The 10,661-nt window shown below is 49.3% G+C and overlaps 1 protein-coding gene across 1 annotated transcript in view; it reads right to left on the bottom strand.

The window, feature by feature from the left end:
* Positions 1 to 7,960, bottom strand: part of LOC136640312 (zinc finger protein 208-like) — a 120,097-nt gene extending 112,137 nt beyond the window's left edge. Inside the window, exons 1-2 of the mRNA XM_066615345.1 lie at positions 7,833 to 7,960; positions 4,544 to 4,633 (exon numbers count right to left, since the gene is read on the bottom strand). The gene's annotated coding sequence lies outside the window, so the exon portion shown is untranslated. The remainder of the gene's footprint in view (positions 1 to 4,543; positions 4,634 to 7,832) is intronic.
* Between the last annotated feature and the right edge of the window lie 2,701 nt (positions 7,961 to 10,661).

Genomic DNA, 10,661 nt, shown 5'->3' on the forward strand with positions numbered 1-10,661 from the left:
ATAAGTAGAGGAAATGGGTAAATAAGTTAGTAAATAAGTTTGGAAATAGAGAATAGGTAAAATCAAATGAACTCTGTGTCACCCTTCAGAGTCAGAGCTAGCCTAACACAGAGAGGTCCCAGATAGATAAACAGAGGTAGTTAATTGCTTAAGCAATAAACCAATTTGACACAATCAAGATAACAGCAATTAGTTGTCAAGCTAACTAGTAAAATTTATAGATTCAAGCTGAAGCTTCAAAGAATCCCCTTGACTAACTGCTTGCTGCTGGAATCCCCCCCCTTCATCTGCAATCCCAAGACAGCATTGAGCAGAGAAAGGAAAAACACACAGAAGAGCATATTGGATTATTTTAAAAGCCAAAAGACATTGTTAAACCAGGATAAAGTTTAAAATAATGTATTTACAGAGAAACAGTGTAACATCTAAGAGTTAGGCTGCAGAAGAAAAGCTTACATTTAGACAAGAGGGAGCCTTCTATGATCTCTAAGACAGAAGCAAGATTATGAACCCTAATGGGGCTGATGAGGGTTAACTGATGAAGTTGTAAACAGAAGCAAACTGCCAGCAGAAGTGTTTTGTTTGGGTAAAAGTTGTAAAAGAATTAGTAGGAGAGATTAGAGGTCAACAGAAGCCACATGAAGTCCACAAGTGAAAATGCAGCTTCTGAACAGTTTGATTCAGACGCTCAAGTACCAAATAGGGACTTTAAAAGCTGTTCTAAAGTCATTTAAAAGGAGAGTAGCACATAGAATGTTACAAAATTTATTGTTAGTAAACTCAGAAGTTAGCAAGTATATTCTTTGCTGAATATTAGTTAAATTAATAAGGGAAAACCAAAGTTAAAAAGATTTAAGTCTGCCTTAGAGTGAGACTTGCAAAATTAGATGCTGTACAGCTAATGTGGAATATGGAATGTGAAATTCTTATCTAAGCAGGAATAATTCAAATTTGACAACTAACTAAAATGCCCAGACTTTCCTAGGCGCCAGAATAGATAGTGAATTTAAGAATATTTCTAGTAATGAGAATAATTAATCTTGGTAGGCACAGACTCATTAACAGGGAGTCTGTTCAAACTCAAAGTTGACAGAACAGATATGAACTACATATCAAAGTTGGCAGAATCCGATAAGAGAGAGGCCTCTAGCTAGAGATTTCTCTTGAAAATGCAACTTATATCAGAGAAGAGAGATTTTATGGAAATCAGAAATTTCTATAATAACTTCTTGTAGGAAAAAGTTACAAAATAATTAAAATTAGATTAGAAGAGAGGATAAAATACTGAATAAAATAAGTATAAACACGGATTTAAATAAATGAATTATAACTAGATTAGTGTAATTAGGAAAATTAAGATAGAGGCACACTGCCCCCTTTTGAAATAGTATTGACATTACAGAAAGGGGAGGAGTTCTCCAAAATGGTGAATACAGTAACCTGAGATATTTAATGTATGCTCCAGATATGGCAATAGCCAATGAAAATCCCCATATCTGACATCATAGGCTCTAACAAATGTGATTGGAGTTTTCTCGAGACAAAGAACCTACAGGTATAAATGGTCACACCCAGAAGGGAATGTTGCTTTTTTCTCTGGGACACTGAGAGACCACAGCTCTCTGTGTTCCGCATTTTGAACCACCGAGAAAAGCCCATTGCTGGCAATGAATAAAGACTTGGAAATCACCACAATTTCAGTCTGCTGAGTTTGTTTTGAACCCTAAAGACACCGTGCAACAGCCGCATCTCAAAAAAGACATAGTGGAAATGGAAAAGGTGCAAAAGAGAGCGACTAAGACGATTACGGGGCTGGGGCATCTTCCTTATGAGGAAAGGCTATGGCGTTTGGGCCTCTTCAGCCTAGAAAAGAGACACCTGAGGAGGGACATGATTGAGACATACAAAATTATGCCTGGGAAGGATAAAGTGGATAGGGAGATGCTCTTTACACTCTCACACAACACCAGAACCAGGGGACATCCGCTAAAATTGAGTGTTGGGAGAGTTAGAACAGACAAAATAAAATATTTCTTTATTCAGTGTGTGGTCGGTCTGTGGAACTCCGTGTCGCAGGAGGTAGTGATAGCATCTGGCCTAGATGCCTTTAAGAGGAGATTGGACAAGTTTGTGGAGGGAAGGTCCATCATGAGTTACAAGTCATGATAGGTATATGTGCAAGTTCCTGTTTTTCGAGGTAGGCTACCTCAGAGTGCCAGATGCAGGAGAGAGCCCCAGGAGGCAGCTTGTGACTCATTGTCTTGGGTGCTCCCTGAGGCATTTGTTGGGCTGCTGTGAGATACAGGAAGCTTTGACCTGATACAGGAACTACACGAGCCTTTGACCTGATCCAGGAGGACTCTGCTCATGTTCTTATGATCCCCGCATCTCATAAAGGACATACTGGAACTGGAAAAGGTGCAGAAGTGAGTGACCAAAATGATATTTGTTTATAAATATATAATGTCATGTACTAAGTCTGATACACATTTACTCCAAACTAAATGGAATTCTGATTTGGAATGTCCTATTCTGGGTGAGCAATGGGATGTGGTTCTTAAGAATATACAGGCAATATCTAGAGATCTTAAATTACGCCTAATACAGCAAAAAATAGTCTTTAGAATATATTGGACACCACAGAGGCTATTCCTTAAAGGGCTTATCAATGAATCTAGATGTTGGAGATGCTCGAGTTTGAATGCTACACTTACACATGTTGTGGCCATGTCCTGTTGTTGTAAACTTTTGGAAAGAAATAATTAATACTATAAAGACAGTGCTACAGCAGCCTTTAAATTTTACAGATATGTATGTAATTCTTAATTATCTACCCGTTATCTGGAGACTCACACCCGGACAATTGAAATAGACTCTCTGTGCCCTCACGGTAGCAAAAAGACTTCCATTACTTCATTGGAAGGAGAGATGCCCACCTACATCTGCCCAATGGACGAACAATATTTTGCATTTATCAGTATTTGAGCGAATGGCATATCGGCGTCAACTGCGTAGGGATTTCTTTGAGGATCTCTGGAGGCCACTCGTTGATATAATAACATAAACCGCATAAAGTGTTCGTATGTAGATCAAGTATATGTATAAATATTCCCCCCCCCCTTTTTTTAAGTAACTCATAAGCATGTGTTGATGTATCGATTTCAAGGAGCAGCCATGAGAGATGGCCTCCTGCTTGATTCTCTCAGGCCTCACAGTAGCTTCTCTCAGATTCAACAGTACAGTGGTTCTCACACATTTACCATTGGGACCCACTTTTTAGAATGAGAATCTCTCAGGACCCACTGAAAGTGATGTCCTGACCGGAAGAGACATCATCAAGCAGGAATATTTTTAACTATCCTAGGCTGCAATCCTACCACACTTACCCAGGAGTAAGTCCCATTGACTATCATTGTTAAAAGAATATACATAATAGTTTGTTAAAAGTACAGGTCTGTAACATTTCCCTAAATGCAGTCACATACCGGGGGGCATCAAGTCTAATATATGAAAAATAAAATATTGAAACGAATGGGGACCCACCTGAAATTGGCTCACAACCCACCTAGTGGGTACTGACCCACAGTTTGAGAAACACTGGTCCAGTAGAATGTACAATAGCGGTCTTTAAAATTTTCTGTGCCACAACCCAAAACAAAAAAGTATGGGACAGGCGACCCCAGCACATCATGGAAGGTTGTCAGTGACAAACGTCTGTGTTGCTGGGCTATCACACCTGCCACAGTTCTGTGCAAGGCAGTACCACTGTAGGACCCAAGCCAGGCGTCTCCAGGTGGAGAGGAATGTGGAGGGTCAGAGTCTTAAAGCACAGTCTTATCTTGCGCTGGAATAGGCAAGCCAGGAGGCTTGCGCTGTATCCAGCACATGATAGGGCTGCAAAGTGGCTCAGCCGAAGGTAAGGGGAAGCTCTTCCCCTTAACCCTGGGTAAACCACTGCAGCCCCTATGGGTCTCCTAGGACCCGGAGAGTGGAGCAGCTTCAAGTTGCTCCGTTCTCCCCAGGAACGGAGGTTGGGATCCAGCATAACTGCGGGGTTCCAGCCCCGCCTCCCACTCCCCACTTGCCTGCCCCCAGGGCCGCTCACCCTCCCCCTGCCCTGGAACGCCTCCCTCCCGCCTCTTCCCTGCCCACCCCAGAGCCTTGCATCAGCAGAGCTCAGCCGATGCAAAGCTCAGTCCCTCCATTGGTGTGGAGGCTGAAGTGAGCCTCCGCGGTCTGTGTGCTTTATGGCACATTTGCGACCCTCCTGGGCTGGTGCAGGAGACTTGTGCCAGCCCAAGGGTGACTCAGGATTGTGTCCTTAGTAACTCAGATCACACTGGCACTTTCAGTCTACAGTTCACCCAAGTTGAGTGATAAGATCAGAATGGCAGAGGTGTAATTTGCTGACTTGCGCTAATCATAACCTGCATCAACATACCTCACAGGGAGGGGGGAGATTATGGTGAAGGCTCCCCATTCAGCCAATATCCTCTAAGTAGAAGCTTCTGCTGTGTTTTCAATACTACATAAACCAAATTACCTGCCAATTTCTCTTCATCCTGGAAGTCCTGGAAAAATGCACCCTCCCTGTCTTCCAGCTGGGAAACAAAGGCAAGTTTGGGAAATTCCCCTGAGAAGGAAACAAGGAGATGAGTTGCTTCGGTCTACATATCAAGGCTTTCCCAAGAGACCTCATCCTATTCTGACCCCCATCTGCGATGACCATGATAAAGACTCTGGCTAGGCCTGACTCCACCTTGCAGGCCAGAAGCCATTTTGAAGCTGCTCTCCAGGTGAGCGTCCAGGTGAGCATTAGGAACAAGGAAGTCCAGGAGCTTCCGTTTATCATTTTGGTATTGAATGCGAATGTATTTATTCTCTGAAATAACAAAATGCCTTTCTATAATGTGTAACTGTTGTGGTTTTTGCTCTATGTTCTCACCCGCCCCACCCCCCACATCTCACTGGCTTAACAACTCCCAGTGAGTCAGTGATGTCTCTTCCCCAGGGTCCAGTGTACTCCTCCATTTCAAGGATCAAAGCACTGTGTGAGATTGCAGGGAACATTTCATAGGGCAAGAAAGCCTCAAGGGAAGTACACGTTCCTGCATTCCCCATGTTACTGGCTCAACACCCCAGCCAGCTGGGTGTGTGGTTTCTCAGGGCCAACTTGCCCTATGGTGGATGCTACCACCCCTCTTAACAGCCAGTCCTCCAGCTCAAGGGAAGCTGAAGTCCTAAGGGCTAACTCCCCAGCCTCTGCAATCCCTGTGTCCCCCAAACAGCAAGCCCTAAGGTTCTGGTTTCCTTTGGTTGCTTGACTGAGCAGCCCAGGCCAGATTTCAATGAATCGGTTCCTTTGGTTCTCACACATGTACAGGCCTGTGTGATTTCTTTAAAGAACAGAAATTTGGTTACATGTTACTGATGGCCTATTTTATTGCATTCACACAAAATAGTAAAACAAGAACGCTAAGCTCCTGACTTCTCCCTAACATTCACCTGGACTTACTAATCTCCTCTGGAAGATACGAACTGATGTCCACAATGGAATGACGAGGCGCAGACCTCTCCCACCCTTGCAGCTGTTTTTGTCACACTTTGAAGGTGACTATTGTTCAAAAAGAGACACAGACCAGCTGAAGCTTCTGGAAGATGACCTCACTGCCTGATGCTATGCCGGGCAATCCCGCTCATCCCCTCCCAACTGGAGAATCATAACTGCACCTTGTTGCTTTAAGGCAGTGGTTCCCATCCCATGGTCCACAGACCACAGGTGATCCACGAGACCCTGAGAAGTGGTCCACCAGGTCTCAGAAGAGAAAGATGGCCTTCAATCACTTCCAGTTTCTCATTCAGCAGCTACTCCCCATGGACCACCAGAGAGGATGGAAAACAGACCGCCCACAGCCAGCGCCAGCACTTCCAGCATCTCACCAAGTGAGTGCCCACCCACTGACCGCCAGAGAGGGGAGAGAACAGACCGCCTGCCATTGGCACTGAAGTGTTGCTGCGACTGCTGGCAGTCTGCCATTTCTAGTAGGTCTGTGGGGGTGTGCTTGCTTGGTAAGAGGCTTCCACACAGACCAGCAGGAGGGTGGATATCTTGGTGCCAGCAGAGTTCCAAGCACAGCCGTTTGCCAGGAGGAACGAGAAGGTTGTCACTGTCTCATAACCAGCTACTTTCCCATAGCAGCTTCAAAATGGCTTCAGGTCTACAAGATGGATGCAGACCCACTCAGTGATTTTACCATGTTCGTCACAGTCACATTTCTTTTCTTCAGATCTTACATTTTCAGGCTTGTGTCTGAACTGAGGTCCAAATCCTGTCCAACTTCCCAGTGTTTCCCAGTGTTTCTGTAGCTGCAATGCAGTCTTGAGGAAAGGGAACAGACATTGCAGTGCACACTCCATTGATATGGCTGCATCAGTGCTGGAAAGTTGGATAGGACTGGGCCCTGAGCCATCCAAGTGCCTGAGAACTGCTCTCTCACTGAGTGCTGTGACCTGTGAGGTCACATAAGACCATATGGGCAACATGCATTTCTGATTCATTGGGGGTTATTAACAGCTGGCTTCTCTCCTCCCCCCACTGATGAAGCCGCTCTAAAAAAAGTGCAAGCTGTATCAGGGGGTGAGGGAGTTGAACCAAGAGGCTTCAGAGGGGAGTTAAACCCATTACACTTCTGTCAGAAGCTATTTCGCTGATGCAAGCCTGAAGAGGATGCAGGTCTCTTGTTATCTGGTGTGCCCCCTGGGGCATTTGGTGGGCCGATGTGAGATACAGGAAGCTGGACTAGATGGGCCTATGGCCTGATCCAGTGGGGCTGTTCTTATGTTCCCCCCACATACTTTCTTTCTCTGTTAGAGCCCAATCCTATTCATGTCTACACAGAAGGAAGTTCCATTAGAGTCTATGGGGTTTACTCTCAGGAAGGTGTGGATTGCATGATAGTCTTGGGGTGCGATCCAAAGAAGGTAATGGGCTGGCACAATTCCCTTGCACTGGCACACCTGTGTCTCAAAAGTGCCGTAAAGTACTTTTGCGCCACTGCTCAAGGAAGGTGGCTGACGCAGGACCCGCTTACTCTGGGCAACAGGTGAGTCTGTGCCAGCCACATTAGGCCAATGCGGGGTTCGGGGGGGGGGCATGGGGAAGGTGGTTGTGAGATGCTTCAGGGTGGGGGGAGGGAAGGCGGTGGGTGGGCAACGATCTGCACCACTTTTTTAGGTGGTGAAAAGCCAAGTAGACACATTGGACCTCTGCGGCGTTACCCAGGGTAAGGGGAAGCAATTCCCCTTACCCTTGGAAGTTCTTTGTGCCATGATGTTCCCGTTTGCTCCATCCAGAAATGCTCAAATGGGGTGAGCCTTACACATCCTGATTCACTTTCTTTGCTTCTTCATTCTGCCACTTTCTCCCCATTTCTTCCCCTCTGTGCCTGTCTGGTCATCTCCCTCCCCACTTTTAAATCTCCTGGCTAAAAATGCTCCTTCAAAGCTTTCCTGGCCTTTCCAACCAAGACCTGCCTTCCCTATTCTCTTTTCTGTCTCCATTCAGTCCTCCTGCTGCTTGCTATCCTTCCACACAGCTGACTCCCAAAGATGGAGATTCAGCAGCATGCAAGCCAGGTGCTGTGGCCATTCCAGGTGAGGTCCTGTAATTAGGACCATCAGAGCTGATGTGGGGGGAAACCCTGAATTGCAGATGCAGGGGGTGGAAGCTGGACAGATGCAGCAGAGATGTCTTGGCAGGGCTGTTTTCCAGAACAGACACATTGGTCCTAAGTGGAGTGAGACACCACCACACTAACTGCTGAGACACACACCTTGAAAGATCTCCCTGTTCTCCTCCGTTCCTTGTTGGGAAGAGATCTGCTCTCTAATGACCTCTGTGCTTCTTTTGGATCAGGAAGGAAGAATCCTTTGGAGCTTCAAATTCCACCTCTCTTTCTCATGATTTGTGTCCCAGCTGTGTCTGTTGAAACCAAGAGCAAAAAATGTACAGTGGTTAACACAATAAACAGTCCCAGGGCTAAAATATTGTCCTCCAGTGTCCCTCCTACACCTCCCCCCCGTTTCCCGCGTGGGTTTCAGTGCTGAATGGCCCCTTCTGGCCCTCTCTGATCCAGCTTTTAAACTATCCCTGTCAAAACCCCCTCCAACCACACCAGCTGCTTCAGAGCAGACCCAAAGCTTAGCATGCAATGGGGAGGTGCTGCAGTTGGTGATCTTCTCAGCCCCCTCCCCTCTCCCTCCACAGGCTGGGCTTCCAATCTGGGCATCTCTACCCATCTGGGGGCTTCTCCTGCCCACCCACCCCCCACTGGGACTCCCCCTTCACCACCACTGCATTTGGACTCAGCAGAGGGGCTGAGGTGGTCCGTCCATGTCTGCTGAGTCCACATGTCTGCTGCAGTGGGGAAGGCAAAGGAAGGGGCTATAGAAATCCCCACTAGAGAAACAAAACACTTTAAGGGCAGACCCAAAGCTTAGCTGGCAAGGGGGCGGGATTGTCACTTTTCCACTTCCCAGACCTCCTCCCCATCCTTTTCCTTCCCTGGCTGCCCTTCAGCCTGGGTGTTTCTGCCCCTCTGGGAGTTCCTCTCCCACCCCTCCTCTTCCCTTCCACCCACCACTGACTAGGGACCCCCTTCATCCCCAACTGCTTTTGAACTCACCAGACAGGCTGAGGTGCTGAGTCCCAAAGCTTGGAGAGGGGATTGTCTCTGGGAGAGGGGATTGTCTCAATCCCTTTTCTCAGCCCACTCCCATGTTCCTTCCCTGGCTGTCTTTGGGCCTGGGTGTCTCTGCCCCTCTGGGGGCTCTTCTCCTCCCCTCCTTCTTCCACCCACTTCAGCCTGGGACCCCATGCAAATGGGGGGATCACTCCCACCCTTCCTCTCGCTCTTTCCTTCCACCCCCACTGCCCAGGGACCCCCCAGCTGCCTGGGAACTCACCAGAGGGACTGCTGAGCTCCAACACGTAGGAAGGTAGGCGGGTGGAGGAGGCAGAGGAAGAGCCAGAGCAAGGAGGGGCTTCCCCACTCACACCCCCCACCCCCAGGAACCCAGAGTCGCTCCTGTTAGGTTCTTTGAGGCGCATCCCAGTCTGGAGACTGGGGGGAGGTGCACCATCTCTGGGCACCACTCCTGCTCCTCCCATGGAGATGCTGGGAGGGTCCTTTGGGGCTGCAGGCTCCAGCCCTCCTTCCCGGGATACGCAGGGCTGCCTTCGCCTGGGCTGCAGAGGATCTATCCAGCCTGCAGGATTGGCCTTCTTCTGGATGGATCTGATCCAAGGACACGCCACCTTTCCAGGGCAGAGCAAACCCCAGGCGGCCTGCAAGCTCCAGGAGCAGCTGCCCCAAAGCTGGGCATGCAAAGGGGGCAGGACTGCCACTGGTGGTCCTGCCTGCCCCCCTGGCTGTCTCCAAGCCTGGCCCTCTCTGCCCACCTGGGGATCCTCCCCTCCCTCCCTCCCTCTCTCCTCTCTTCCATCCCCCATTCCAGGTGGAAGCCCTTCCTTCCCCCAGGCAGGCGGGCAGTGCAAGGAGCCTTGGACTGGGTCTCTGGAAGGAGCCACACCGCAGCCCTGCCCGCCCCAATTGCCACCCCCTCCCCTGCTGGCCATCACCCAGAGGTGGGTCCAGCTGGGCCTGGCCTTTGCCCCCAAACATGACCCACACACAGACCCCCCTGAACTGGCTTCTGAGCAGCCACTGCATCAGGGGGAGGCTTTGCACGCACAAAAGACCTTGCACGGCATGGAATTCACGTGTGGAACAGGCTGCCACTTGATGGCTCAGGTGACTGGAGGCTGGAATGGGACTGGATGAAGTGCTAGATCAGTGGCATCTACTACCCCTCCTCTTCCCTTCCACCCACCACTGACCAGGGACCCCCCTTCATCCCCAACTGCTTCTGAACTCACCAGACAGGCTGAGGGGCTGAGTCCCAAAGCTTGGCATGCAACTGGGAGAGGGGATTGTCTCAATCCCTTTTCCCAGCCCCCTCCCCTGTTCCTTCCCTGGCTGTCTTTGGGCCTGGGTGTCTCTGCCCCTCTGGGGGCTCTTCTCCTCCCCTCCTTCTTCCACCCACTTCAGCCTGGGACCCCATGCAAATGGGGGGATCACTGTTCGTCTGCTTAGCCCGCTTCCCTGTTCCTTCCCTGGCTGTCTCTGCCCCACTGGGGCTCCTCTCCCACCCCTCCTCTCGCTCTTTCCTTCCACCCCCACCACCCAGGGACCCCCCAGCTGCCTCGGAACTCACCAGAGGGACTGCTGAGCTCCAACATGTAGGAAGGTAGGCGGGTGGAGGAGGCAGAGGAAGAGCCAGAGCAGGGAGGGGCTTCCCCACTCACACCCCCCACCCCCAGGAACCCAGAGTCGCTCCTGTTAGGTTCTTTGAAGCGCATCCCAGTCTGGAGATGTGGAACAGGCTGCCACTTGATGGCTCAGGTGACTGGAGGCTGGAATGGGACTGGATGAAGTGCTAGATCAGTGGCATCTACTACCCTCCTCTTCCCTTCCACCCACCACTGACCAGGGATCCCCCTTCATCCCCAACTGCTTTGGAACTCACCAGACAGGCAGAGGGGCTGAGTCCCAAAGCTCAGCTTACAAAGGGGCGGGATTGTCACTTTTCAACTTCCCAGA

This window comes from Tiliqua scincoides, chromosome 2 (assembly GCF_035046505.1).
Source record: "Tiliqua scincoides isolate rTilSci1 chromosome 2, rTilSci1.hap2, whole genome shotgun sequence".
Lineage (NCBI taxonomy): Eukaryota > Metazoa > Chordata > Lepidosauria > Squamata > Scincidae > Tiliqua > Tiliqua scincoides.